Below are 26,773 nucleotides of genomic sequence, written 5' to 3' on the forward strand. Positions count from 1 at the left end.
GAACATGGCCGCTGAGCGATTCAGCCAAGGGCTCCCGGAACGTGAACGGGTGCTCCTACACTATGCCTGCACGGACACCACTGCCTTATGCTAATTACCTCATTTGCTGGTGAAAACCATGCGAATGAGGTGAATTAGTCATTCAGCAAGCAGGCAGGTGTTCATGCAGGAATAGTGTAACCTGCAGAAATGTATTCAGTTACTAGAGGAATACATTACTGCAAATGAAAAAACGGAGGCATGACAGCTCGAAAGGAAAGTATGTATTTTATTTAGTAGGCATGCCAACAGACAAAGATATGGTCATTGACATGAAAAATAGTTTCAATTTTTTTAAAATAAAACTTTTTTTTTGGCCGATCTCTGCCATTTAAGCATAGGGCAGTGACGCGCAAACGGGATTGTGACGAAAATAAAAAAAAGAAAGGGGGAAAATAATTTTTACAGAAATCTGCATTTTGCCATTACAGTCAATGGCATGCAGAATGAAAACAATACTAGGGATAGTGGTTGCTAAGGGGAAAGGCCCAGTGTAAGTGCATTAACTATGGAGTAAGGCAGTGGTGTATGCAAATGAGGGGAGTTATACTGAATCACAAATTTCTTCTAAGTGTCAGACTGCACCTAATGGTGTAAGTGCTCCAACATCACCGTGTAGACAGAAGGAGCAGCTAACATGAAAAGGGGGTGTGCCATGCTTGCTGTAAGCACATTGGAGCTCAGTGGCCCATGTTTGCCCTTAGCTAAACACAGCTAAGGAAGGGGGTGTGTCTGAGACTGTATTTTCTTATTCCATGAAATGCAGAGCATGTTCGCTTCCAGGGAGAGCCAGTTCTCCTTAAAACTGTTAAACGGGTGTGCACGGCATGCACTCAACCTAAAACCAAAAAAAATAGCAGAACTGTTTACAATTCAACACTGGGTATGCATGGTGCAATTGCGGCTTAAATGGGGAGGAAATGGGAAGGGTAAACAGCAGAAGGAAAGCAATCAAGGAGAACTAACATAGCTGGCAGGTGGAATGTATCAGAATCAGCCAATTACACAGGCAGCAGCCCAGCAAGCTACTATAAACTATGCTAACACCTTTCAGTATGTTTTTTTCCCACAGACGTTACACCACTGGTATACACATTTGGGGGAATTTTAAACTGACAAATCTAACAAAACATGTTAGAGGCTGCTGTTCCTCTGATCTATCAGTATGTGCTAGAGACTGAGGGTGGTGAGGAGGAAAATGCTGACAACCAACTCAGACTAATGAGGAGGAGAAGAGTGTTCATACCCAGGGTAACCTACCAGGGGCTACATGATCTGTAAATAGTTGAGTGCTACAGGGTGGACAGGGACATACTTCAGCAACTTGTTGAGCTGTGCTGGCCTCGCCTCAGAGCCAGAACCAACGGAAGGGAGCCCATCCCAATGGAGACCAAGGTAAGTGTAGGCTTAAGAATACTAGCTACAGGTACTTTCCAAAGACCAACTGGGGATATCATGGGGGTCACACAGTCATCTGTATCCAGGATACTCCATCAGTTCCTTGATGCCATGTGACCACATGCCACTGAGCACATTTACTTCCCCAGCACCTGTGAGGAGAGGACCAGTAACATGTCTCTTCCACCATGTAGCAGAATACCTGGAGGTACTAAGTGTTACAGACTGCATGCACATCCAAATCAAAGCACCACCAGGTGACCAGGGCAGGGTCTACCTAAACCACAAGGGGTTCCACTCCATCAATTGCCAGGTCATGTGCAATGCCCAGGGCATTATCATGAACGTGTGTGCTAGCAGCCCTGGAAGCTATCACAACTCCCACATCTGGCATTCATCACAAGCTGTACCAGTCATTTGCCAGTGGGGACATCCCATATGGCCATCTGATGGGGGATGCTGGTTATACACTGGAACCATGAATGATGACACCCATCAGAAATGCACACACACACACACAAGAATGCCATAATGAGGCACACTCACAATCCAGAATCATTATAGGCCATGTGTTTGGGATGTCAAGTCATGGTTCCGCTGCCTTAACATATTTGGTGGAAACTTGTAGTACATTCCATCTACATGTGTACACATGTTCATAGTATGTGCCATGCTACACAATATGATCCTGTTGAAACAACTATAGCAGGAACAAAATGGGGAAGGGTCACACAGCCCACCACCATTGCCAAGGTCTCCACAGGCACAGAGAGACTCAGAAGCACATCCTGACCCTGTAGGCAGATGGAGGCATGCCCAGTATGCCCTGACCTTGGCAAAGAGGCAACAGATAGCACATACAGTGAAACTGTAGGGCCCCAGGACTGATCTCACTCTCTGACTCGCACACACAGTAAAATGGATGCTATACATCACACCACTTATACTTTACCGTGTATAGGCAGTGTACTGCATGCATCCAACATAGTCATCCTTCAAGCATCATCCTCTCAATTGCCTCAGGCACAAGGTAAGCCAGTCTCCTTAATAAATGAATGGAGTGGAATGTTCTGATAGCATATCTATGGTATTGATCAAGCATGCAAGGAAATGGAGTTGCTAACTGGGATAGCAGCAGACAACTGACAGCTCTGAGGGCCAGTAGGAATTGTATCCTAGTACTGGCCTACCCAAACCATGCAGTACCACCCTAGTTGGCAAATGCCACTGCAGTATATGTGGTGAGCCAAATAACTTGGGGGGTCATAGGTCACATGCATGGATGTGAAAGTGGGGGTCACTTACCAACCCCCAGCCTCACCCAACAGATCAGCTGTAGGAAAAAAATACAGAAATGTCTGACAACGACCCCCACATGGTGACATCCATGAAATCCCCACCTACAGACATTTACACAGTGATATCACAGCAGGTCTGGCAGTGGCAGTATGGCTTTGAAAGGTAAGAACTCTGAAACTACAAATGTTTATGCCAGAACAATCTGACCTGTGGTCAATACTGTTATGCTTGTAGTCTCAAAGATAGGGCACACCACTATGTTAAATGGGACCAAAATGTTAAGCAAATATCAGCACAGTCTCTACAAATGTGTATTGTGTACAGATGTGCCCCCCATAGTCCCATAGAAATGCAGTAACATGTCCCTAGCCTTAAGCAGCATCTAGCCATCAACTTGAGTGATGCCTAAACGCAAACAGAAAGCAATTGTCAGTAACACCCACAGTCAACTTACTGGTACCATCCCAGGGTTGTCTACTGCCGGCAGTCTGAGAACATATGAGCATCAGAGTGCACTGCCTTGCTACAGATGTCGTGCATCTGTCACACCTGGCCTACGGGCCTCTGGCAGATGCCTATGCCTCACCCAAAGTTCCCTGTTAGGGAGTGTCATGGGGTCCATAACACCAACATTACTCAGTCTACAAAATGCAAAGAAAGGCCATGCTGCTAACTGCTAGTAGAAAACCGTCCAGTGTCAGTGAGCCAGAAATCTGGACAAAGCCATGAATAATGGAGTGAAAAAGGTCCAAAGAGAAGGACACCTTTGAAATACTGCTCTAATAATGTTATAAAATTGATGGAATGATTTTAGTAGCATGGATTGTCTGATGGGTATGAAGTCTGACACTGCAATGTCAACCATCAGTAATATCTGACTTCAACCCTGAGAGACTTGCAAAACACATATCCTTGAAAACTACACTTGTTTGGATAACCAACAAGATATATGAATCATGGGTGTGGACATTCTGTGCTACTCTGTACAGTCAACAGGCAGGGCTAGGAGTCTAAATATGGAAATGCACTCATTGCAGGCAGTTCTAACCCTGGGAGATGGTGACATGTCTACACCCACAGAACCCTGGCTTACAACAATGGGGAGTAACGCACTCTTCCCTGATCACTCATCCTATGCAACATCCTGACCCCAAAATGTGGCCATCCAAGCAAAATGAAGTAGGCCATACATATATGGGAGACAAACACACACCTCCAGGCTGGTCAAACATTCTGACACACACAAGACCCTGCAAGTGCAGTCAACCATTGAGAAGATCCCAATGCAAAGTACTGGTAGTTATAGGCAAACATATGTGACCTAGGACACCCCCCCACATATCTTATCCCCTCAAAATCTATTTGGAGTCTGCCTGTCACCCTGATCCTGTCTGACTTATATTACCCAACTGTGGACTGGAAATCAGACCAGGCCAGAACAGAAATGCACAGAGATTCCACCATTGTAATATATCACCAAGGTGCTGGACTGTTTCCACAGCACCAGCAGTCAATCACTTGTAGGCACATTTCTCAACAAGCTGGATTGTGCAAGAATGCATAGCATTTGGCCCATAATCCTGGTGGGTGCATTATCCATCCTGTATTCCTCTGGTAAATCACTGTGATGATCTGAGGAGGTATGTCATGAGGTATTGAAACATTACTTGACAGTGTTAAACAGCATATATGTCAGATGTCTGCTAAAACAAGCCCTGTAACCCTAGCAACCCATACATTACTGAGAGAAACAGTCACATTCACCATATGGCCCATTGTCCCCCCATTTTGATAGGCTATCTCCAGATATAGTGCACCAACAGGTTGAGAGGTATGGCTGTAGCACCAAACAAACTGGACTGGACTACAACAATCCCTGGAATGGAGTCCCACATGTACTATAGAAGGTAACACTGGACATGCTAATAGAGAAATGTCAGTAGGATCTAGGAATGAACAGCCCTTGCCCACTCAGTGCACTTCCCATTGCCCCACCTTAGCAGTCCTGAAGATGTCTGTCACCATAGAAGTCACTTTCATCAGGTCTCAGCCCCATAAGCTCTGTGGCATGTGCAATAACCGTGTAACACTATAGTACAAATAACTAGTTAGGTAGGAGTTCTAATCTCAGTCCTGGCAAATATAAGTGTGTGTGTGTGTGTGTGTGTGTGTGTGTGTGTGTGTGTGTGTGTGTGTGTGTGTGTGTGTGTGTGTGTGTGTGTGTGTGTGTGTGTGTGTGTGTGTGTATGTGTGTGTGTGTTTACAAGGAAAAGTTTTTGGATCCATTCAAACCCAGTACACTTCCTCTTTCCCTACTTTAGCAGTCCTGCAGATATCAGTCACCTTAGAGGTGCCTTTCATCAGACTTCATCCCCGTAAGCTCTGTGGTGCATGTGATAACTGTGTAACACTATAGTACAAACAACTAGTTTGGTAAGAGTTCTAATCTCAGGCATGTCAAATGTAAAAGTGTGTGTGTGTGTGTGTGTGTGTGTGTGTGTGTGTGTGTGTGTGTGTGTGTGTGTTTGTGTGTTTACAAGTAAAAGCTTTTGGGTCCATTCAAACCCAGTACACTTCCCCTTTCCATACTTTAGCAGTCCTGTAGATATCAGTCACTTTTGAAGTGCCTTTCTTCAGGTCTCAGCTCCATAGGCTCTGTGGCACGTGCGATAAATCCGTAATACTATAGCACAAATAACTAGTTAGGTAGGAGGCCTAATCCCATTTCTGGCAAATGTGTGTTTATAAGTTTGTATATGTGTAGTTTAAAATATTTTGTGGCCTCTCTCACCCAGTACATCACCCATTGTCAAACTTTGCAAGGGCTGGTGATGTTCCTCACCGTAGAAGCACCGTTGGACAACCTTCACCCTATAAGTTCCGTGGTGCATGTGATAAATGTGTAACACTGTAGTAGTAATAAATAGATAGGTAGGGATTCTAATCTCACTCTGGGCAAATGTGTGTGGGTCAACAGTATTCTGTCTGTGGGTGGGGTTATTGTGTCTGTGTGAGAACCATACCATTGGCGTGGGTTTTGCTATTTTTTCCTGTTGCCCACCCAGTGCATGTCACAGTATCCACATTACAAGGCCCATATTTGCCATCCACTGTAGAGGGACCTGTAGACACTTTGCAGCCCTATAAGCATTGTGCCATGAGCAATAACTGTGTGACAGTATGAAATAGATAACAAGATAGGATGCCCATCTAATCCTTGGATATCACTCCCCACTCAGGAATCATACACAAACGCAGTCAGGTAGGCAGCCACACCTACATCAGTAGGTGGCCTGTAAACTGGCTCACAGATAGAACCAACAGTTTTCCATTTCAGACTGCTGACCAGTCATGAGTGGAGTCCCACAGGTTGTGGACCTGGGTTCCCTCAGGTTTGGGATCTACACCTTTGAGGACCAGGCCAATGCAAAGGCACCCTGGCAAACAATGTTTGCAGATGACTACAAGGTGGGCGCTATTATTACCCCCCCCATGTGAGGTTGACATCCTTCACAAAGGCTGCTCTGAGACCTATGACTGTTGCCAGAACCCTGGATATAAGCTCACTGCCAGATGATGTGCCGCCATCCCCTTTGGGTACGACATGGTTCCCATAAAGTAATACATTGATGATAGGCCACTGAACACTGATGTTGGTATAACAGAACGGAGAACACAGGTAGACAGTGAGCTGTATGGTGACCACCACAATGCCACTGTCTTCCGAACATCCTTTCATGTGTCACTTCTCCTGACTCAGGGTGTTGAATCTGGGAAGTAAAAGGATAGTGTTTCCCTGTACACACCCCTCAGTAGTCCAATCAATGTGTACTATGGCCCATTTGCCATGTACCCACTGGACACCAGCAACAACAGGAGAGGCTGCAAATGTACCTCACAAAGAGGATCTTAGGTACTACACACTTGCCCCATACGGACAGACTCTAACAACTGCAATGAATCTCTGTCTCATGTTGGCTACTTAGGTGTGATCTCTGCCTGACATACACAGCCATTTCTGACCCAACCCTGTCATGAATGCTACATACAAGGACAGCAATCTGTCCACTCAACATGCCCCAAATACCTCAACCCCATCTGCACAATCAAAAGGATATGCTGGAGGGAGAGGTTCACAACCCAGAGACTGCCTACCCCATACATGTCAAGCCAAGCACATCACTGGCCCTCTTCAAGGGAAATCAGGAGGAGTGGATGAGGAATAGAATACCCACCCTGGAGATCACACCAGTGACAATAATCAGTAGATATGCTGGGGAGTATCGTCAGGTGTCATGATGCCAGTGTATTCCCATGGGCTAGCCTTGTAAAGCCTCCATGGCCATTTGCCACATGTACACCTATGACTCTTTGAACCCATGGATCTCAGTACTATCAAATGTGTGTGTGTGTGTGTGTGTGTGTGTGTGTGTGTGTGTGTGTGTGTGTGTGTGTGTGTGTGTGTGTGTGTGTACATTAGTGTGTCTAAAAGTGTTTGTGAGTGTGTAAACATGTGGGTGAAAGTAGTTGGTGGCCTGTCTCACCCAGTACAACTACCATTACCATACCTTACAAGTGCTGTAGATGTTATTCACTATATAGGTACCTTGGGACACTCCACAACCTATAAGCTCTGTGGTGTGTGCATGAACTGCATAACACTATAATACCAATAACCACATAGCTAGCGGTTCTAATATGAGTCGGCAAATGTGTGTGTGTATTATTGTGTGTAAGTATGTATATGTGTAGGTTACAGTTATGTGTGCCCTCTGTCACCCAGTACATCCCTTTGTCATAATTTGCGAGGCCTGGTGATGTCCCTCATCTTAGAAGTAGCTTTGGACAAGTGGCACCCCATAACCTCCGTGGCACATGTGATAAATGTGTAACAATGTAGTAACAATAAATAGATAGGTAGGTAGGGGTTCTACTCCCAGTCTTGGCAAATGTGTGTGAGAGAAGAGTATCTTGTATGTGTGTGATTGTGTGCGAATGACATCCATTGGATGGGCATGGATTCATATTTTATGCCATGGTACACACAGTACACATTCCTAAGTCTATTGATTGAGGGCTGCTGTTCACATCAACCAAATTAGTATCTGTTGACACTCTTCAGCCCTATAAGCCCTGTGCAACAGTATGGGATAGTTTAGTACAAATAACAAGATAGGTTGGTCTGCTAATGTCAGTACTGGCAAGTGTGTGTGTGTGTGTGTGTGTGTGTGTGTGTGTGTGTGTGTGTGCACATTATTGTGTATAGCAGTGGTTGTGAGTCTGTATACTTGTATGCAACACTATAATGAGGACTCACACACCCAGTACAGCCACCATTGTCATAGCCCACAAGGCCACATAATGTTATTCAACTTACAGGTACCTTGTAACACTCATCACACTGGCAGTCCTATGCCACCTGCAATAACCACATAATTGTGTGGTACCACAACTTGATGGGTACAGGTTCCAAACACTAGCAACTGTGATCCTGTGCATGCATTTCTGTGTGTGTGTGTGTGTGTGTGTGTGTGTGTGTGTGTGTGTGTGTGTGTGTGTGTGTGTGTGTGTGTGTGTGTGAACAGTATTCATTGTGTGCTTGGTTGACACAATATTCTATAAGTTTGAGGGTATTAGCAATTTGAGGTGTGTTCCACCCACCACAATTACCATTGTCCACAATGATGTGGTCGATGTATTACTACACTGCCGTACCCTTTGTTGGTGATGTCTGCAGGGCCACATCCTGCTGACATCACACAGACACCTGGAACACAGAGTAGAGCATGTGAGAACACATTTGCTTAGTGTTACTAACACCAGTAATGCATCATGGCTGAAAAGGTACACACACACACTCTGATGTGTACCCATTACAAATGCCAGATGACAACACCTTACACAGCATTAAATAGCTACACTGTACTAAAGTTACGCTGTGCATCAGACCCATATAAGCATGTCCCTGCATCAATGGTATGGATGGCATGGATGTGGTACAGGTATCATCAAATACACAGGGTGTTGTGTGGGTTTGACAGAAGCCTAGACTGGACCACATGGTTGACATCATGTGTATGTGTTTGGGGGGTGTTCATTAAATGGGAAGTGCAGGGGTGGTGTGTGTGTGTGTGTGTGTGTGTGTGTGTGTGTGTGTGTGTGTGTGTGTGTGTGTGTGTGTGTAGGTGAATTTTCTGATGATGATGTGCGTGTGATTGTATACACAGAGTCACGCCATTTGGGCACCCTACACAGCAGTATTTTGGACAACAGTGGGCCATACATGGCAGGGAGTACAGTTCACCATCTCTGGGCACAGCCACAGGAACTAGCCCTGTTGAGGGTATCACCAGCACCACCAGGAACAAGTCCAGATGTATTACTACTCCCTGCTGGTGACTGCTGCCTGCTAGATCTGCATCCCTCTTGGGACTGGCCAGGATCACGTGCCCATGGCCTGCTGCATTGTGGCTTGGACAGCACACTCCCTTCCGTATTCCTGGTGGTACTGTCAGCATGGGAATGTGATGATAAACAACCACATAGACCCTCAGCTGATCGTGGTGCTGCCCTACAGCCACATGGCTACTGGCCAGTGTCCGCCAAATGCACAGACACAGATATTCCATGGTTGAAGAGTGCAAAGGTCTCCCCCACCATCTATCCATGACCTCAGTATGCTCACAGATGGCTGCAGTGAATTCATATTCCCACGGATACCAGAGATGTGCTCATCCGTGACCGTGGATATATGTCTGATATTAGGTTCATTACATGCCTATGCCCCCATGACAGCCTAAAACATGCATCTGGTGACTGCTGCCATGGCAGTTGAAACAGGGGCATGATGGGCTGCAATCCTCCTCCAAGCACCACTGCCCATCTGCCTGTGTGGGATCTCACCAGCATTCTGGCTATGGCTAGTGCCTGCACCCTCACTTGCCATAGTCACCACAGTAGCCTGTTTCATGCCACCACAAACCAACTGTCCATTATCTGTGGCCGCTGGTGTAGGGGCCATTGTGACTGTGTGCATGAATGGGTTTGACAATAGTGGGATGCCAACCAATGGCACAGTATCATCCCCTGACAACCCCATCTGTGCCCCAATATGAGTATCATCATGGTCAGATTCTGAAGAGACACTGATATCAGTATCAGAGCAGGAGGAACTGCAGCCACCATGTCCACCTGTGAGGGAAAAACAACATATGTAAATCACTACTGGCACTATAAGGTTTGCTGGTATACACACACACACACACACACACACACACACACACACACACACACACACACACACACACACATACACACACACAGAAAGGTGAGCTGCCTCAAAGGTATTACACAGACCTCACATTAGCTGAGTGGGGGCATTCACGACACACAGTCAGACAATAACATACACACTCTGGATGGACCCTCAGCATCATGCAGTGCAGCCCTTTCTAATTACGATTACTACTAATATACACCTCTGGGATACGTGAGTGGTGTTAGTAGGTGATGGCCCTTCACCTAGCATACACTGCACCCATGTAAATTATTGCTGTTAGAACTGTGGCAACCCCTACAGAACATACCCCCAACTGTACAGAGTTTTACTGAATGTCTACATGTGTGGCTCATATGTTTGGTCTGATGCTCACAACTCTTGTGTTTGTCTGATACATTACTGTGTTGACCTGGGGATTGGTGCCACTAAATAATGTCCTAATCGGAGGTGCAGACTGCATGACCTACAGTACATGTATTTTAAAACAAAGCTGGTTACTCAAACAACTTCCCAAGCTTACAGTGGATATAGTAAGTATGCAAACACCTGTTAACATGCCAGGTTTTCATGATATATCACATGAGTACTCAGAAATCAGGTCACAATAGTGCCATCATTTTATATAACATAAGACCTGTGCAATCCAAATGAAGAGCATACACATCAGTTACAAGTAACATCTGGTAACTGAAATAGGTACAATAGGCCGGTCGCACGAGTGTGGACACCCTTAAGGTAATACTCTGTTAAGCAACCTCTGATTTAATCACAGCATGCTGTCCTCTTGGGAAGGTATGTGTCAACATGGCAAATCTTGACTTGCCAATGTTTGCACATTCTCCCTTGCAAAACACCTCCAACAATGTCACATTGCAAAGTCATCCTCTGTGCATTGCCCTCTTCAAGTTACCCTGCATATATCCTACTGGACGTAGGTGTGGCTATGACTTGGCCAGTGCAGAATGTTGCATGTTTTCTGGTGAAGCCATCCTTTTGTTGATATGGAAGTATGGTTTGGGCCATTGTTGTGTGGAAAGATGAAATTCCACACCATCCACAGCTATATGACAGACACCCGTACATTTTAGAGGCACAAGGGACCAGTGTTTGGAACTGTTCATAATCCCCTCTAACGTGGCTACAGCCCCAGTTCCAGCTTGTGAACAGCAACCCCAAAGCAGGATACTGTGATCCCCATGCTTCACTGTGGGGGTGGTGTTGTTGCGGTGATGTGCAGTGGTGATATTGTGCCAAACACACCTGTAAGAATTGTGGCCAGTGAGTACAACTGTGGTCCCATATTACCATAACACATTTTCCCATTTGTTTTTTGGAGACATAATGTATTGTTTCCAGACTTTCACCAGGCCTGGATATTGTTTTTTGTGAGACATGTCTGCCATCTTCCAACCCTACCCTATAGGCAGGATATATGGAGACCATGGAAGGTTGTTGTGACATGTAGTACACACCTAGTACTTGCTGGAGATTCCTGCTACTCCTTCTCTTTTGCTGTAGGGCTCCTGGCAGGTTCCCTGGCCAGTTTTTGTCATAGACTTTGGTAGGATGTCCACTCCTTCACAAAGTCACTGTAGCCCCATGTTTTCAACACATTTTGATGATTATCTGCACTGTGTTCCATGGTATGTGCAATGCTGTGGAAAAGTTTGGGTGCCCTTCTCCAGGCTGATACATCTCAAACATGTGGTTCCTTAGCAGCTTCAACAGCTCTATGTGAAGCATGGCTGTTGCTGTAGCAGGCAACAAGGTATATGTTAAGATAATCCTGGTAGGACATAGGTTCATAGGTTCATAGATAGGTACTAGAGTATTGGCCCTAGGGCCTATATAAGCCTAGCCAAAAGGTACCCTGGCTTTCGCCACCCAAGCAAATTATTTTCCTGTGCCCCTGTTGAGCAAAGCCACAGAAGTAATCCCCAGGGTGAATTCCTATCTCCCATTCAATCATCAAGATTTTTCTTGAAGAGTGCTAATGAGGAGCTTTGTTGGATATAGATAGGTAGTTTGTTCCAGAGTATAGGAAGTCTCTGGGACAGGAATCTATCCCTCCAGCATGTTCTGCTTATTGTGGTGACAAGGTTTAGGTCCCCAGAGTGTGTAGCTCAGAGTGATTGGGATTTCTTTAAGGGGAGCATGTCCAACAGCTCTGGGTTTGACATAGCTTTGTATGTTAGGCAAAGATCACTTCTGAGTAGGCGATATGTGATGGAGTAAAGCTGGAGTTTTTTTTAAATGGTCTGCATAGGGCATCTGTTTGAGGCCAGTAATCCTCTTTGTGAGGTATTTCTGTGGCCTTTCCAGTTGTTGTAGATGTCTTGTGAGGTACATACCAAAAGGAGCACTGTACTCTATAAAGGGTTTAATGAGTGATGAGTAAAGAGGAACAATGACCTCTTTTTTTCCTGGATGAGAAACATTTTGTGATGAGGTGTGCCACGTAGAAGGATTTCTTGACTACTGCAGTGATGTGATTATCAAAGGAGAGAATACTGTCCACCTGTGTCCCAAGGTCTCTTATTACACTTTCAGTGTAAAGTAGACTACCGCCTATGTGGTAGTTCATGGGTACAGAGTTTTTCCCAAGAGGGATGACAATGCACTTTTTGGCATTGAGCTTGAGGCCACAGCTTTGACACCAGGCAACTGTCTCAGTGAGGCCCTTTTGTAGGATGTCCACATTGTTAGGAGTTTTGATTATGGCTCCTAGTTTGCAGTCATCTGCGAACTTCGTTAGCCAAAGACCTTCTGTGTTAGCCTGTACTTCAGAGAAGTAGATATCAAACAGGAGAGGACCCAGGACTGAACCCTGTGGTTCTCCACTTGTCACTGGTCTGAAGTTGGATTTGGAGTCTGCTACTTTCACAGTGTGGGTTCTGTCAATGAGCCAGTTGGCAAACCATCTTGTGACATAGGGATTTATACCTAGTTTAGTGAGTTTATCTATAATTCCAGAGTGTGGAAAAACTGACCGTTAGTTGTTGTTAATCAAAGAGTCTCTGTAATTGATGGCTGTTGTGTACCCAATAAGATGTACTGCTGCAGTTATATCAAAAGCTGCCACAGTACATTACTAGCTTCATCCTGTGCACACATATTCATCTAGGTTGCCATACTATTGCTATGTGTCATTATTGTTTCCCTAACAGATTTGTTTGCTTTACAGTTGAATTGTACAAGTCATAGGTCACATGAAATATTGGCAGTATTCTGAACTTGTCTATTGTGCTCTCATTTTTGTATATCACACATGCCTTGCATTCTAACAGGTGTGTACACCATTCATATGCATTGTATACCACTAATTTCTACAATATGACCCTAATTTTGGGCCTTTGTCCCCCCTTTTGTCGGTCTTTCTTCAGGTGTCCTGCAATGACAGGTTGTGAGGTATGTTACAGATATGGGACATCTCCTACAAATAGACCCCTGTCATGACCACCATGATGCAATGCAGTAAACACTGCCACAGGTGAACATGCAGATATTGACAAATGGTTGAGTGTAACAGTTGTGTGCATGGTCACATGCATTAACGTTAGCATGCCTGAGGTACTGGTGAGCCACAACAGGGAAATCCCATACTTACTGGGTTCAGACTGCTGTACCATGTGCAGACCAGAGGGACCTATGCAGTTGTGAGGGAGAGGTACTGTCAGCAGATTCACATTAGGTATTTGTACAAGATGAATGCTACATTTTCTGCACAGGTACAGTACACACTATGGTATTACACAATTTGCTGTACTTCACCATAGATGTGCACTTGTGTGCATTACTACACCCACCCACTAATTCATTTTGCACTGACATATGCATCTAGAGAGTCTGTAGAAGACAGTTTAAATGCTACCTCATTACACTGATGTGCACTTTAGCCTTACCTGGATGCTCCTCCCCTGTTGCCTGGGTGCCACCCAGCTACACAACTGCTGTTTTCTGTGCTTGCGTTTGTGTGGGGGCTACCCCAAGATTGGCAAGGAGCTCCTCTGTCACAGTAAGTGGGGCCTGTGTGACTGGGCCCCCACTGGTAGCAGTACAGTCCCTAGCTACAGCAGCAGCCCTTAACCAGGCATGCTGTATCAGGTCAGTTGTCTTATGCCTGACCTGATCATATGTGCATCCATGGTGTCCCAGCACATTCACTCTGTGGATGATCTCATCTGACATGGCAGTCCGCTCCTGCAGATTTTGCCGGCTACATCCGGAAAGGATGGCATAGATTAAGATTACCGCTTCTGTGATGGCTGCTATATCCACATCGGTGTAAGGCATTTTCTGCTGTATGGCACCTGGAAGACATACACAGGGAAACACATCACAGGACCTTAGACATTTCCCGGACTTCTTACAGAGCCAGCACATGCATATGGACCATCATTAGTCACCACTTCTAAAAACATCATACCCCTGTACCTGGCAGCGCTGTATGAACATGCATTGTACTCCCCTAATGTGTCATGTTCACCCAAATGAGGGCCAGTACATTGCATAAACCACCATTCATCATCAACATTTTTGTAGAGAGATGACAGTGGCTGTGTTCCTTGCAGATGGGATGTCAATGGTGCTTAGGGTTTGCTTGCATACAGTGAGTAATGGAGCTGGAGGCATATGCCTGGGTTAATGTAGGATGCAGACAGGAATGTTATCAGGCCCCAAGGTGACTTAGTTTTGTCAACTTTGATTAGGCAGTTTGCACATGATCCATGATGGTGAGGGGAGCGGTGCCAGTGCTGTGCATATCCACCTATACTGATGGTGATCCAGGGTGGTGATGTTTGCCCTAAACCTGTCTACAGCAGGATGGCTGTAGCTATGGTGTGTGTGTGTGTATGTGCTGTGATTGACCACCATTACGGGGTGGATTGGGTTGGTGCCTCTGAGATTGCAGACATATGTGAAGATGGCCTTGTGATTGTCCTTAGTGGATGTGTCCAATTTGTACTCATAGTTAGCCTTACAGTAATCCACCTGTGACCTATTATGCTCATTCAGACAAAGGTTGACATGCCGCTCAGTTGGTGCCTGCTCTTACTTTGCCATATACAACTAATGTAGCATCACATTTATGTGGTTTGTGCATTGCTGCTGTCCAGCAAAGGGGCTTTCTCTACTTTGGTGGAGACAGGTTTTACAAGTACTTTTTGCCGAGGCCATACAGCTATGTGACTGGTCATATATCTGTTTGTAGTAGGCATGGACACAGAGTCAGAACACAGATGGCCACCTCTACAATTTCAACATGATACAAATGCTTATTATATTACCCATGTCTGTGTCAGGGCAATGACATCATCAGTAGCTGTAGAGGTTTAACTCTGTTGGATAAACAGAAACGAAAGTTACATGAGTGTACAACATGTACAGCTTATTCACCTGATGTTTTGCATCCCATGTCAGCTGTTATGAGGCAACCAAGTACACCTACCCATACATAATTATGCACAGGTAATACCTGCTATATATTTCTGTTCTCTGTCAGTATGGCACAATGTAATGACAGTCTTGCTGCTCAGTCAGTCATGTCAACCTGTTAGGACAGGACATCTGTAGGACAACACACATACATTGTGGGCTGTGGGCTGCAATTAGTGACTTCTTCTTCATATTGCTGTAACACACATGTGTCATTTGATAGTGCAGTAGCCTTTGCATTCACAGACATACTCTGGAGGATGTCTGATGCTCATATGGCAGGCAGAGAGGGGAAAGGCTAGGTGTGTGGTAGTGAGGGTAGGAACTGTTAATGTTGTGAGTATGACTGGTATAGGGACAGAGCTAGCAGATATGCTGGACAGAGGAAAGGTGGATATATTGTGTGTGCCAGAGACCAGATGGAAGGGGTGTACAGCTGTGTGTATCAGAGTCAGGTACAAATAGTTCTATCATGATGTGTATGGGAGGGGAAATGCTGTAGGGGTTAACCTGAAGGAACATTATGCCAAGAGTGTTTGTGGAGGTGATAAGAGTGTTGGGTAGAGTGGTGTTCAGGAGGCTGGGAATTGATTGTGTAATGTTGAAAGTTGTTTGTGCATATGCTCTGTTAATTGCATGTGTGATGGATGAGAAAGATGTACTTTGGTGTGGTTGGATGAAGTGGTGATGCCTGTACCCAAAAGTGAGTGAGTGGTGATTGGAGCAGACTCCAGTGGGCATGTTGGTGAAGGGGACAGAGGGAACGCAGAAGTGATGTGTAGGTATGGTGTTAAGCAAAGGAATGCTGAAGGTGAGATGGTGGTGGAGTTTGCAACAGAGGTTGTACATGGGTGTGGTGAATACATAGTTTTACAAAACAGAGCAGCATAGGATGACAAACAAAAGTGGAGGAAGATGCACACAGGTGGATTATCTCCTATGCAGGTGGGCCTGTTTGAAGGGGATTGGTAACTGTGGAAAGTGTAGTTAGGCAGCATGGAAGGTTGGTCTGTGGGATGATGGTGATCATGAAGAAGGGGAGGAGTGTGAGGGTGGTACCACGGATCAAATGGTGGATACTGAGAAAGAGTGATTGTGAGGCTGAGTTCAGGGAAGAGTTAAGACAGACAGTGGGTGGCAGTGAAGAGTTAGCAAATATCTGGGTAACTACATCCGAGCTAGTAAGGGAGGTGAGTATAACTGGGCTTGGTGTGACATCTGCACAGAGGAAGGAGGACACAGAGACCTGGTGGTGGCATGAGGAAGTACAGGAGAGTATACTGAGAAAGAGGTTGGCCAAGGAGAAGTGGGATTGTCAGACATATTCAGACAGTAGACAGGTATATAGGGAGATAGGGTGCATGGGAAAGAGACTGGTGGCAAAGGCTGAGGATGGGGCATCTGAAGGGTTGTATGTAGGGTTGGACACCAAGGATGGAAAATAGGACCTGTACCAACTGTCTTGACAGAGGCTTGTAGCTAGGAAGGATGTGCAGCAGATAAGGCTGAGAAAGGATAATGGTGGAACTACACTCATTAGTGAAGAGAGTGTGTTGAACAGGTGGAAATAGTACTTTGATGAGCTGTTGAATGAAGAGAATGAGAGTGAGAAGGTTGGATGATGTGGGTATGGTGAATCAGGATTTGCAACAGATTATCAAGGGGCAAGTAAGGATAGCTATGAAGAGGTTTAAGAATGGAAAGGCTATTTGTCCAGATGCCATACCTGTGGAAGCATGGATGTGTTTAGGACAAATAGCAGTGGTCTTTTTAACCAGATTGTTTGCTGTCATCTATGAAAGTTAGAGGATGCGTAAGGAGTGGATGAAATGTTTTTGGGTACTGATTATGAGAATAAGGGTGGTGTGCAGATTTGTAGTAACTACATAGGGATAACACTGATCAGTCACAGCATGAGGTAATGGTAAAGGGTGGTAGAAGCTAGGCTAAGAAGGGAGGTGAGGATTACTGATCAGCAGTATGGTTTCATGCCAGGATAGAGCAGTACAGGTGCAATGTTTGCTCTGACAGTGTTGATGGGGACATACAGAAAAGGTCGGACATAGCTGCATTGTGTCTTGCTGGACTTACAGACAACATATGACAGGATGCCTAAAGAGGAGTTGTTGTTTTGTATGAGGTTGTCAGGAGTGGTGGAGGAATCCATAAGAATGCTAGAGGATATGTACAAGGCTAATGTGACAGCAGTGAGTTCTGCATTGGGAGGGACAGGTGTGTTTAAGGTGGAGGTTGAAGTACATCAGGAATGAACTGTGAGCCCTTTCTTATTTGCAGTGGTAATGGACAGGTTGACAGTCATGATCAGACAGGAGTCCCCCTAGACTGTACGGTTTGCAGATGACATTGTGGTCTGTAGTGAGAGTAGGGAACAGGTTGAGAAGACCCTGGAGAGGTGGAAGTATGGTCTAAAGGGGGAGGAATGATGGTCAGCAGGACTAAGAAGGAATATATGTGTGTGAATGGGAGGGAGGATGGAGGAATGGTGAGAATGCAGGGAGTACAGTTTGCTAAGGTGGATAGGTGTAAATACTTGGGAACAACAGGTCAGAGTAATGGTGAGTGTGGGGAAGAAGGGACAACGTGAGTACAGGCAGGATGTGGGTGGTGGGGAAGAGTGTCATGTGTTCATGTGTGATTTGTGACAGACAAGTATTATTAACAGTGATAGGGAAGGTCTACAAGGTCTACAGGGTAGTGAGACCAGCTATGTTATATGGGTTGGAGACATTGGCATTGAAAAAAGAGGCACAAGTCAGAGCAGGACGTAGCAGAGTTACTGATGGTATGATTTGCACTGGGTGTGGCCTAGCAGTGTCACAGTCAGTACTGTGCAACACACACTCCAGTAGTCATCATATGTGAGCCATTCTTTCCTGGGCCCTGAGCTGTGTTCTATGTCACTGCAGACAGACACAGTTTCTGTGGCCATATGTTCTGCACAGCAATATATCAGTACAGCATGTGTTGTTGAGACATAATATTGTTTGGACTTCCTATTTTTCCTCTTTACATGCCCCCTACTTCATTCCATTACACGCTTGATTGTTTGACATAGCTGTGTTTTATTGTTTTCATTTCAGTTGGTATACTCTTTTCAGTCTCAGTGTGTGCGCCTGTCTGTCTGTTTGTGTGTTTCTGTGTGTGTGTGTGTGTGTGTGTGTGTCTCTCTCTCTCTCTGAGACAGGTGTAGGATATACATCTGTTTTGTATAGAGAGCATCTTGTCTTTAGTAGGTAATGCTCATGAGCAGCTGATGAGCTGTGCACCACTTGGAGTCCCCACTTGCTGATTGCATGTGGAACAGCTGTGGTCTCATTCCATACCCAATAGCATGGACACACACTCCTATAATTGAGTATTTCATGTGGGCATTGCCCCTTTTCTTTTCCTGGGAGGAGTACTTCATGGAGGTGTGTGTGACAAACAGTATCACAGAGTGTAGTTGGGAATACCTCTTACGACAAACACTGTGGAGACTGCCCAACAAACTGGGGAGAATGTTCAGACATAGCGACAGAATGTAAGTATTGCTGTTATACAGTTGAACTAATGCTAGTTTCACAAGGTTTGTGTGGATATGCCTGCTCTGCATGAATTTAAGTCTGATAGTGTTATGTGGTTGACATAACTTCCAAATGGAGGGCTATCCTCAGACTGGCCCGAGTTTGGACTCTTATATTTGGTATGTTACTCACACATTTTTTGGCCTTGGAAATTCAGTAGTATACTCTGAGGATTGCAGTCAGTAAATGGTAACATCCATGTGTGTTTCTGACTTCATATCCCTCAGAACAGATATGTTACAACAACGCTGTTACATCAGCAACTTTCTCAGTTTATGACAGCCATATGTCAATAATGCCCCTGTGTTTGGGCCTCTGCCCCAAACATGTCAGGCTTTGTTCAAATGTCATGTTGTAGGAGGTGTATAGGTGTGGTATATCACTATATAGTGACTTCATTCCAGATATCATCCCAGTGATGTATCAGACTGCCAGACATGTTACATGTAGAAGGACTTATATATAAGGATGAAGTCTGGACATTCTGTGGGAATATATACAGTTGAGAGGACTGTGTATTTCTGACAATTGTTGACAGACTGTCAGGATTGTCTAGCACTGTATTGTGAATGTGTTATTTGGCCTATGTAAGGTGGGTAGATGTAAGTGTTATGGGTCCTTTTCTATCTGAATTTTCATGCTGCTCCAGCTTCTGGTGCTCTATCAGCTGTATATGCTTGTAGGCACAGACTGACACATGTCCCATACCACAATCAGGCATCAGACTACACTGTGAATTGGGCCAGTATATATAGAGGTAGTGTGTGTGAGTGGCAAACATACTGATGATTTTGTTCACACAGTCCATATACTCTACTGTTCCTCTGGCTAACATGTATGTCACTTTGAATGTGGCGAGATTGGTTCTGGGTATGCACTTTCACGCTGATGTCTGTTGGTCTGTGCTGTTACATCCCTGTAGTGCCTGACATATTTGCAATTACATGTGTATTCCCGCATAGCAAAATCGGGTTTCTGTTGTGTCAGTCTGCCTGTAGTATAGACAGTACTTGGTGAAATGCCTAGCAGCTAAGTGTAGTTTCTCTACTGTTATGTTATGTCCCAATATTTATCAGATGTATTGTTGCCTGGTCCCCATACGGGTTGTGCATGTCTGACACATCAGTGGGATGATGTGAAGATGTATGTCAGTGAGTAGCATGGAGTAATTTGGTTTTGGACTTTGGCTATTTCAGTCAATATATGGTACAATAGACATGAGGGTGTTACTGCATCAGCTGTGTCACCTTATCTACTCCAGTATTTGAGATATATTTCCAGTTTCATGGCTTTACCCCCCACCCCCTTTCAGGCTTGGTCCAGATATGTTGCACTAAGGGGTTCTGAGCATACCTCACAACTGGCCAGATTGTTTCAGACTGTCCAGGATTTTTACCCATATTTATGTTCTGTTACACAGAATCATTATTTTCCTTTTTGTGGTAAATCACTGTGATGATGTGAGGATTTCTGTATGTAAATGATGGCATACATTTCAGTTTCAGAACTCACATCCTTCTGGACATCTATACTGACATGAACCCTGTTACTGTAGGAACACTATACATTTATAACTGCAGTACATACATTATGCCCCTGTTCTTGGACCATTGCCCCCCCCCCCATTTTGACAGCCTTTGTCCAGAATCATTGCACTAAGAGGTGTAGAGGTATGCTGCTGGGTATGACTACACTACATGTTATGGGCATATATACATACACACACACACACACACACATATATATATATATATATATATATATATATATATATATATATATATATATATATATATATATATATATATATATATATATATATATATATATATATATATATTTTTTTTTTTGTTCCATAGGTTTGTACTATGCTAATGGCCTTGTAGCCTTTGCAGCCCATAGGATTACCCTGACAGTGTGCCACCCAACCTTAGTTCTCAGTGTCTTTGTCGAGAAGTGCCACTGGAGTGATCCCCGGGGTTCATTTTCTATTTCCCATCCACTCATCAAGGTTCCTCTTGAAGAAGGCCAGTGAGGTGCTCTGTTTGACATGTATGGGATGTCTATTCCATAGCACAGACAGTCTCTGGGTTATGAACCTGTCCCTCCAGCACATTCTGTTGATTGTGGTAATGAAGTTGAGGTCACTGGAGTGTGTGGTGCAGAGGGATAGGGATTTCTTTAGATATAGGTTTTCTAAAAGAGCTGGATCAGACATGGCTTTGTATGTCAAGCAGAGATCGCATCTAAGTAGGCAATATGAGACAGAGAATAGTTGGAGTTTTTTAAGTCTGTCCATATAGGACAAGACCTAGGATCCTTTTTGTGAGGTACTTTTGTGGCCTCTCCAGTTGTGGCAGGTGTCTAGTGAGGTACTCTTCCTGGATGCAAAACCCTTAGTAATGAGATATGCCACATAGAAGGAATTTCTGACCACAGTGGCAATGTGGGGGTCAAAAGAGAGGCTGCTGTCAACCTGTGTTCCCAGATCTCTTATCACACTTTCTGTGTTCAGTGGACTACTGTGACACCCGTGCCTGGCCCAGCAATCAAGGAGCCTCAATTCTCACCACTAACACCAGAGAGGGCATCTCCCCACTGGCACAGCTATAGGGTCCAGATCTCAGCCTAGCTGAGAAAGCTAAAATCTGCAGCACCCTCTATCTCCAACCAGTGCTTCGTGTCCCTGCCCAATTAGCTGACACACATGCACTTTAAGATAAGAGCTTATACAGCCACACAGACACTTCTGTGGAATGCTGGCACAGGTTCTCCAGATGTGCCCCTTTTACCCAGACTATACAGTAGTACCCTGCCACCACACAGCTAATAATTATCAGCTATTCAAAGGCCCTTAAAAGGGTATCCAATTATTCCTGTTTAATATTATTATCCAATTGGTAGTATGACTAAATAGTCTCAAGGCTTATTAGAGTGACTTGGTACAGGATCCTTAGATACATGTAATGTACTCTAGAGCTTAACTTATCTCTAAACAAACCAGCCACATTTAAATGGGTTTAAAATATTGAATAATAAATAATTAAAACCACAAGACAATACTTTTTAGTACACAGTGCTAGTCAATAGTTCAGAGATCACACAAAAATGCTTAAAATAATTCATTAGTACAGTTCTGACATCACAGAAAAACACTTAGTCTAAACTTTCTTGTTTCTAGCTGTTCTAAAAGAAAACACAAGTCTAAGATAACTTACATGTGAGCAAGAGGCAATGCTGTGAGTTGGATGATCCAGATAAAAATGCTTAATGCCTTCTGGTTTTCTCTGTTTAAATTGAAACTGCAGTTCTGATAAAACATTACATCCTTTCACACTTTCCTGGTGTTCCCAGGCTGTAAGAAACTGCATTTACATGCTTTTCCACTTAGGCAGAAACCAGAGCAATAAAGGACATTCCATATGTAAATTCTGGTCATTAACTTTAGCCTTAAAACAATAGGCAGGAAGCCTTCATCTAGCCCGGCAGGAGCCACTTTGTAAACATCAAAGGCAGTCATGAGATAATTTTAATTTCAAAGGACCAACAAAAAATGCTTGACTTAGCATTCTTTACAGCAGAGGGCAATGTTGCCACATTGTTTTAAGTTCAACATTTCACAGCATATTCTTTCATTTAAAAAAAAACATGCTTGTAGTTCAACATTCATATTTACAAATGATAGAATTATCTGCACAAATCTATCTGGCTAGGCTGGCAGCCTTTACCCATCTCTACCAGTCTTCTCATTTCTCCCCCGGAGAACTCAAGCTAGTTTTCCAGGTGACCCTTGAAAAACGCCTTTTGAGAGGGTTAGGGCTATCTGAGTATACCTACCCCATTCCCTGTCTTGAGAGCCCATCTGCATTGGCATTGCTAGTCCCACTGTGGTGCTGCACTGACATATCATATGTTTGCAACCCTAGACTCCATCTTAGCAACTTGGCATTTTGCTGGCTGGCTCTGTTTAACCATGTTAGGGGGATGTGATCTGTCGTAACAGTTAATTTCCTTCCATAGAGATAAGGCTGAAGTTTCTGCAGTGCTCAAACTATGGCTAGACTTTCCTTTTCTACAGCTGCATAGCATTCCTCCCTAGGTTGGAGCATATGACTGAGATAAACCACTGGGTACTCTTCCCCCTCTAAAAAATCTGACTAAGTGCAGCCCCCACCCCATGGTTCAAAGCATCCACCTGCACAACAAATTATTTACTGTAATCTGGACTGGCTAACACAGGGGGTCCTCCCAAAGCTTCTTTAAGCTTCTGGAATGCCTGCTCGCATGCTAGGGTCCACACTAACTTATCTGGCTGTTCTTCCTTGTCAGGTCTGTGAGGGGAGCGGCTATGGTACTATAACTGGGGACGAACTTTCTGTAGTACCCTGCTGTCCCTAAAAATGTCCTCATCTGCTTTTTAGTAACAGGGGCAAGCCATGCCTGAATGGCTTCTACTTTGGCAGGTTCTGGCTTTATCTTACCACTCCCCACTCTATGTCCTAGGTAGGAGACCTCCTCCATACCCACCTGACATTTACTTGGCTTAATGGTCAACCCTGCCCTTTTTAGTCTGCCCAGCACCTCCCTGACATACTGAAGGTGCCCTGGCCAGGAATGGTTGTAGACAGCAATATCATCCAGGTAAACAAGGGCAAACAATGTTGCTCCTGCTAGGATATGATCTACCAGCCTCTGGAAAGTCGCTGGGGAATTCTTCATCCCAAAGGGCATCTTTGTGAACTCATAAAAGCCAAAAGGCATCACAAAGCCTGACTTCGCTCTAGCACTGGGAGTCAAGGACACCTGCCAGAAACCCTTGGTATGATCAATGGTTGTAAGATACTTAGCCCCACCCAGCTGCTCTAAGGCCTCATCTGTCCTAGGCATGGGGTAAGCATCTGACTCTGTGTGTCTATTTAATTTCCTGTAGTCGACACAGAACCTGGTGCTGCCATCCTTCTTTGGCACCAGCACCACTGGGGAGGCACAGGGACTGTTGGACTCTTGAATCACCCCTAGTTTCAACATCTCTTGTACCTCCTCCCTCAGAGTTTGTTTGACTCTCTCAGGCACTCTACAAGGGCCATGCCTAATAGGCCTTTAGGGTCCTGTATCCAACTGGTGCTGCACAAGGTGGGTGCACACTTGTTTCCCAGTGAACATGTCCCCAAATTCTTACAACACTACTCAGATTTCTAATACCTGGGTAGGAGAAAGCTGCTTGGACATTGCTACCCCTTCCACTGAGGTGTCAGCCCAAGCCTCACTGAGGAGATCAGTCTCCAGATCTCCATCAGACTCCTCCTACAATCCACTGCAAATACTCAGCACAAGGGACTCCCTATAATGGTATGGTTTCATCATGTTACCATGGTACAATTTGTCCCCTGCCATCTGCCTAGCAGTTCCATCATGTAGGTAACATCACTTACCTTTCTTACCACCTTGTAGGGACCCTGCCAAGCTGCTTACAGCTTGTTGTGTCTGACAGGAATGAGAACCATTACCTGCTGCCCCACAACATACTCTCTAGCTCAAGCATTCCTGTCATACTACACTTTTTTCTGTTGTTGGGCTTCTGCCATGTTCTCCTGGGCCAAGCCCATGAGTTCCCTGAGCATTGTCCTGAGGTTTAGGACATATGCCACAACAGACTCCTTGTGAGACTTGCACTCACCTTCCCGCTCATCTCAAATTAAATCTAGAGGTCTCCTCACCCTATGCCCATACAGCAACTCAAAGGGTAAAAAACCTGTGGATTCCTGGGGAACTTCTCTGTAAGCAAACAACAGATGGGGCAAATATTTGTCCCACTCCCTCTTAAACTGATCTGCAAATGTCTGTAGCATGGACTTGATTGTAGAGTTTAACCTCTCAACAAGACCATTAGTCTGGGGATGGTAGGGGGTGGTCTTCAATTGCTTCACCCCACAGGACTTCCACAGACAAGCCAGCAGGTCTGACATGAAATTGGCACCTCTGTCAGTCAGCATTTCATTTGGGAAACCTACCCTGCTGAAAATCTGTTACAAAGCATTTGCCACCTTCTCTGCCTCAATGCAGGACAAAGCCACTGCCTCAGGTATTGTATAGCATAATCCACTACCACTAGGATATACTTTTTCCATGTGAAACTTAGGGTACTCAGGGGACCCACAATATCCATAGCTACCCTCTGAAATGGCTCCTCAATCACAGGCAAAGGCATCAAAGGAGCTCTCACCTTGTCCCCTGCCTTGTCTACCTTTTGGCACTGCTCACAGGTCCTGCAGTACCCTGTTACATCTCTGGATATTCCAGGCCAACAGAAGTTCTGCATAATACGCCTCTTTGTACATTTTATGCCCATATGACCTGTAAAGGGAATATCATGGGCTATGGCTAGAAGTGCCAGATGGTAGGCTCTAAGAACTACCAACTGCTGCACTCTCTCACCTTCTAGCCCTCCCTCAGGGGTCCACTCTCTGTATAGTAACCCTTTGTCCCAGTATACAGATTCCCCCTTTCCTTGAGAATCAGGTGCCTCCCTAGCTACCTGCCTCAGGCCTTGCAATGTAGGGTCTGAGAGCTGAGCCTGTCTCAACTCTCTACTTGTACCCCTTCCCAGCTCCCCTTCCACAGGAAGTCTGGCATCCTCTTGACAGTGGTGCCTCACTGTCAGCCTGGGTACTACTACTTACCTCTACCTTTGCAGTCACTCTCCCCAAGAGAACATCAGTACCCACAAGCAGCTGTAGCTCACCTTCAGTTTCACTGCTACAGAGTAGCTCCCTCCCTGAAGTAACCACCTCCCCAGTCCTGGCTGCAGGTATGAAGTCTGTCTAGGTCACCCCCAGGCTACCAGATCCACATGCTTGCCTCCTAGCCTTACTGTGTGTAACTGCATAAGCACATTGTACTGCTTCATCCAAATCCTTCCCTATCAGGACATCTGCAGGATGGTAGTTTAGTACCCTTGTTGTCTCAAGGCAACCTACTATTGGCATTTTGTCTTTCCCACTTACTGGCTCCCTCACCTTTGGTTCCCCACCTTGCCTCCGTGGACACCTGTATGCCACATGGCCCCCTGGTTGCATTTAAAACATTTAACCCTAGCTCCTGGACGTGTACCTGGACTAGTGGCTTCCCCTGCTACTGGAAGATTCTGTTGTGGCAGTCTGTGCTGCCCACCATGGTTTCCTTTCGACCCATGAGCAGTACTGGGGGTCCCCTTCCTGTGCAGGGCTGCCCTGATTGCCAGTCTCCCTTCTTCACTAACTCATCTGAAGTAGCACATTGTCTATCCACTAACCAGAACCCCATGTCCTCAGACAAAGTGCTAAGGGCTTGTTCCCTCACCAAAAGTCTGCAAGCCCTTCAAAAGTGGTGACCTGATATCTACTCACCCACCTATGGAAACAAGTCAATTCAGCAACATATTCACACACACTTTCATCTACCTTGCATTTATTCTCACAAACATTTTTCCTATACATTTCAGGTGTTAGCTTAAAACATTCTAAAAGACATTTTTTTACAGCAGTTTAATCAAAACAGTCAGTGTCAGGCATTTTTGATACAACAGTTACAGCTTTACCATGGAGTAAGGGGGTCAGGAACCGTACCCAGAGCCTTTGGTCAACTTCATACTGTTTACATACTCTCTCAAACATATCCATGAAACTATCAAAATTTTCCCCCTCTTTAAACTGTGGAAGAAATTTACTGACCTTTTGTGCTTCTGGGGTCCAGTTCTGAT

This window comes from Protopterus annectens, chromosome 2.part0 (assembly GCF_019279795.1).
Source record: "Protopterus annectens isolate FY-2018-M chromosome 2.part0, PAN1.0, whole genome shotgun sequence".
NCBI classification, from domain to species: Eukaryota; Metazoa; Chordata; order Ceratodontiformes; family Protopteridae; genus Protopterus; species Protopterus annectens.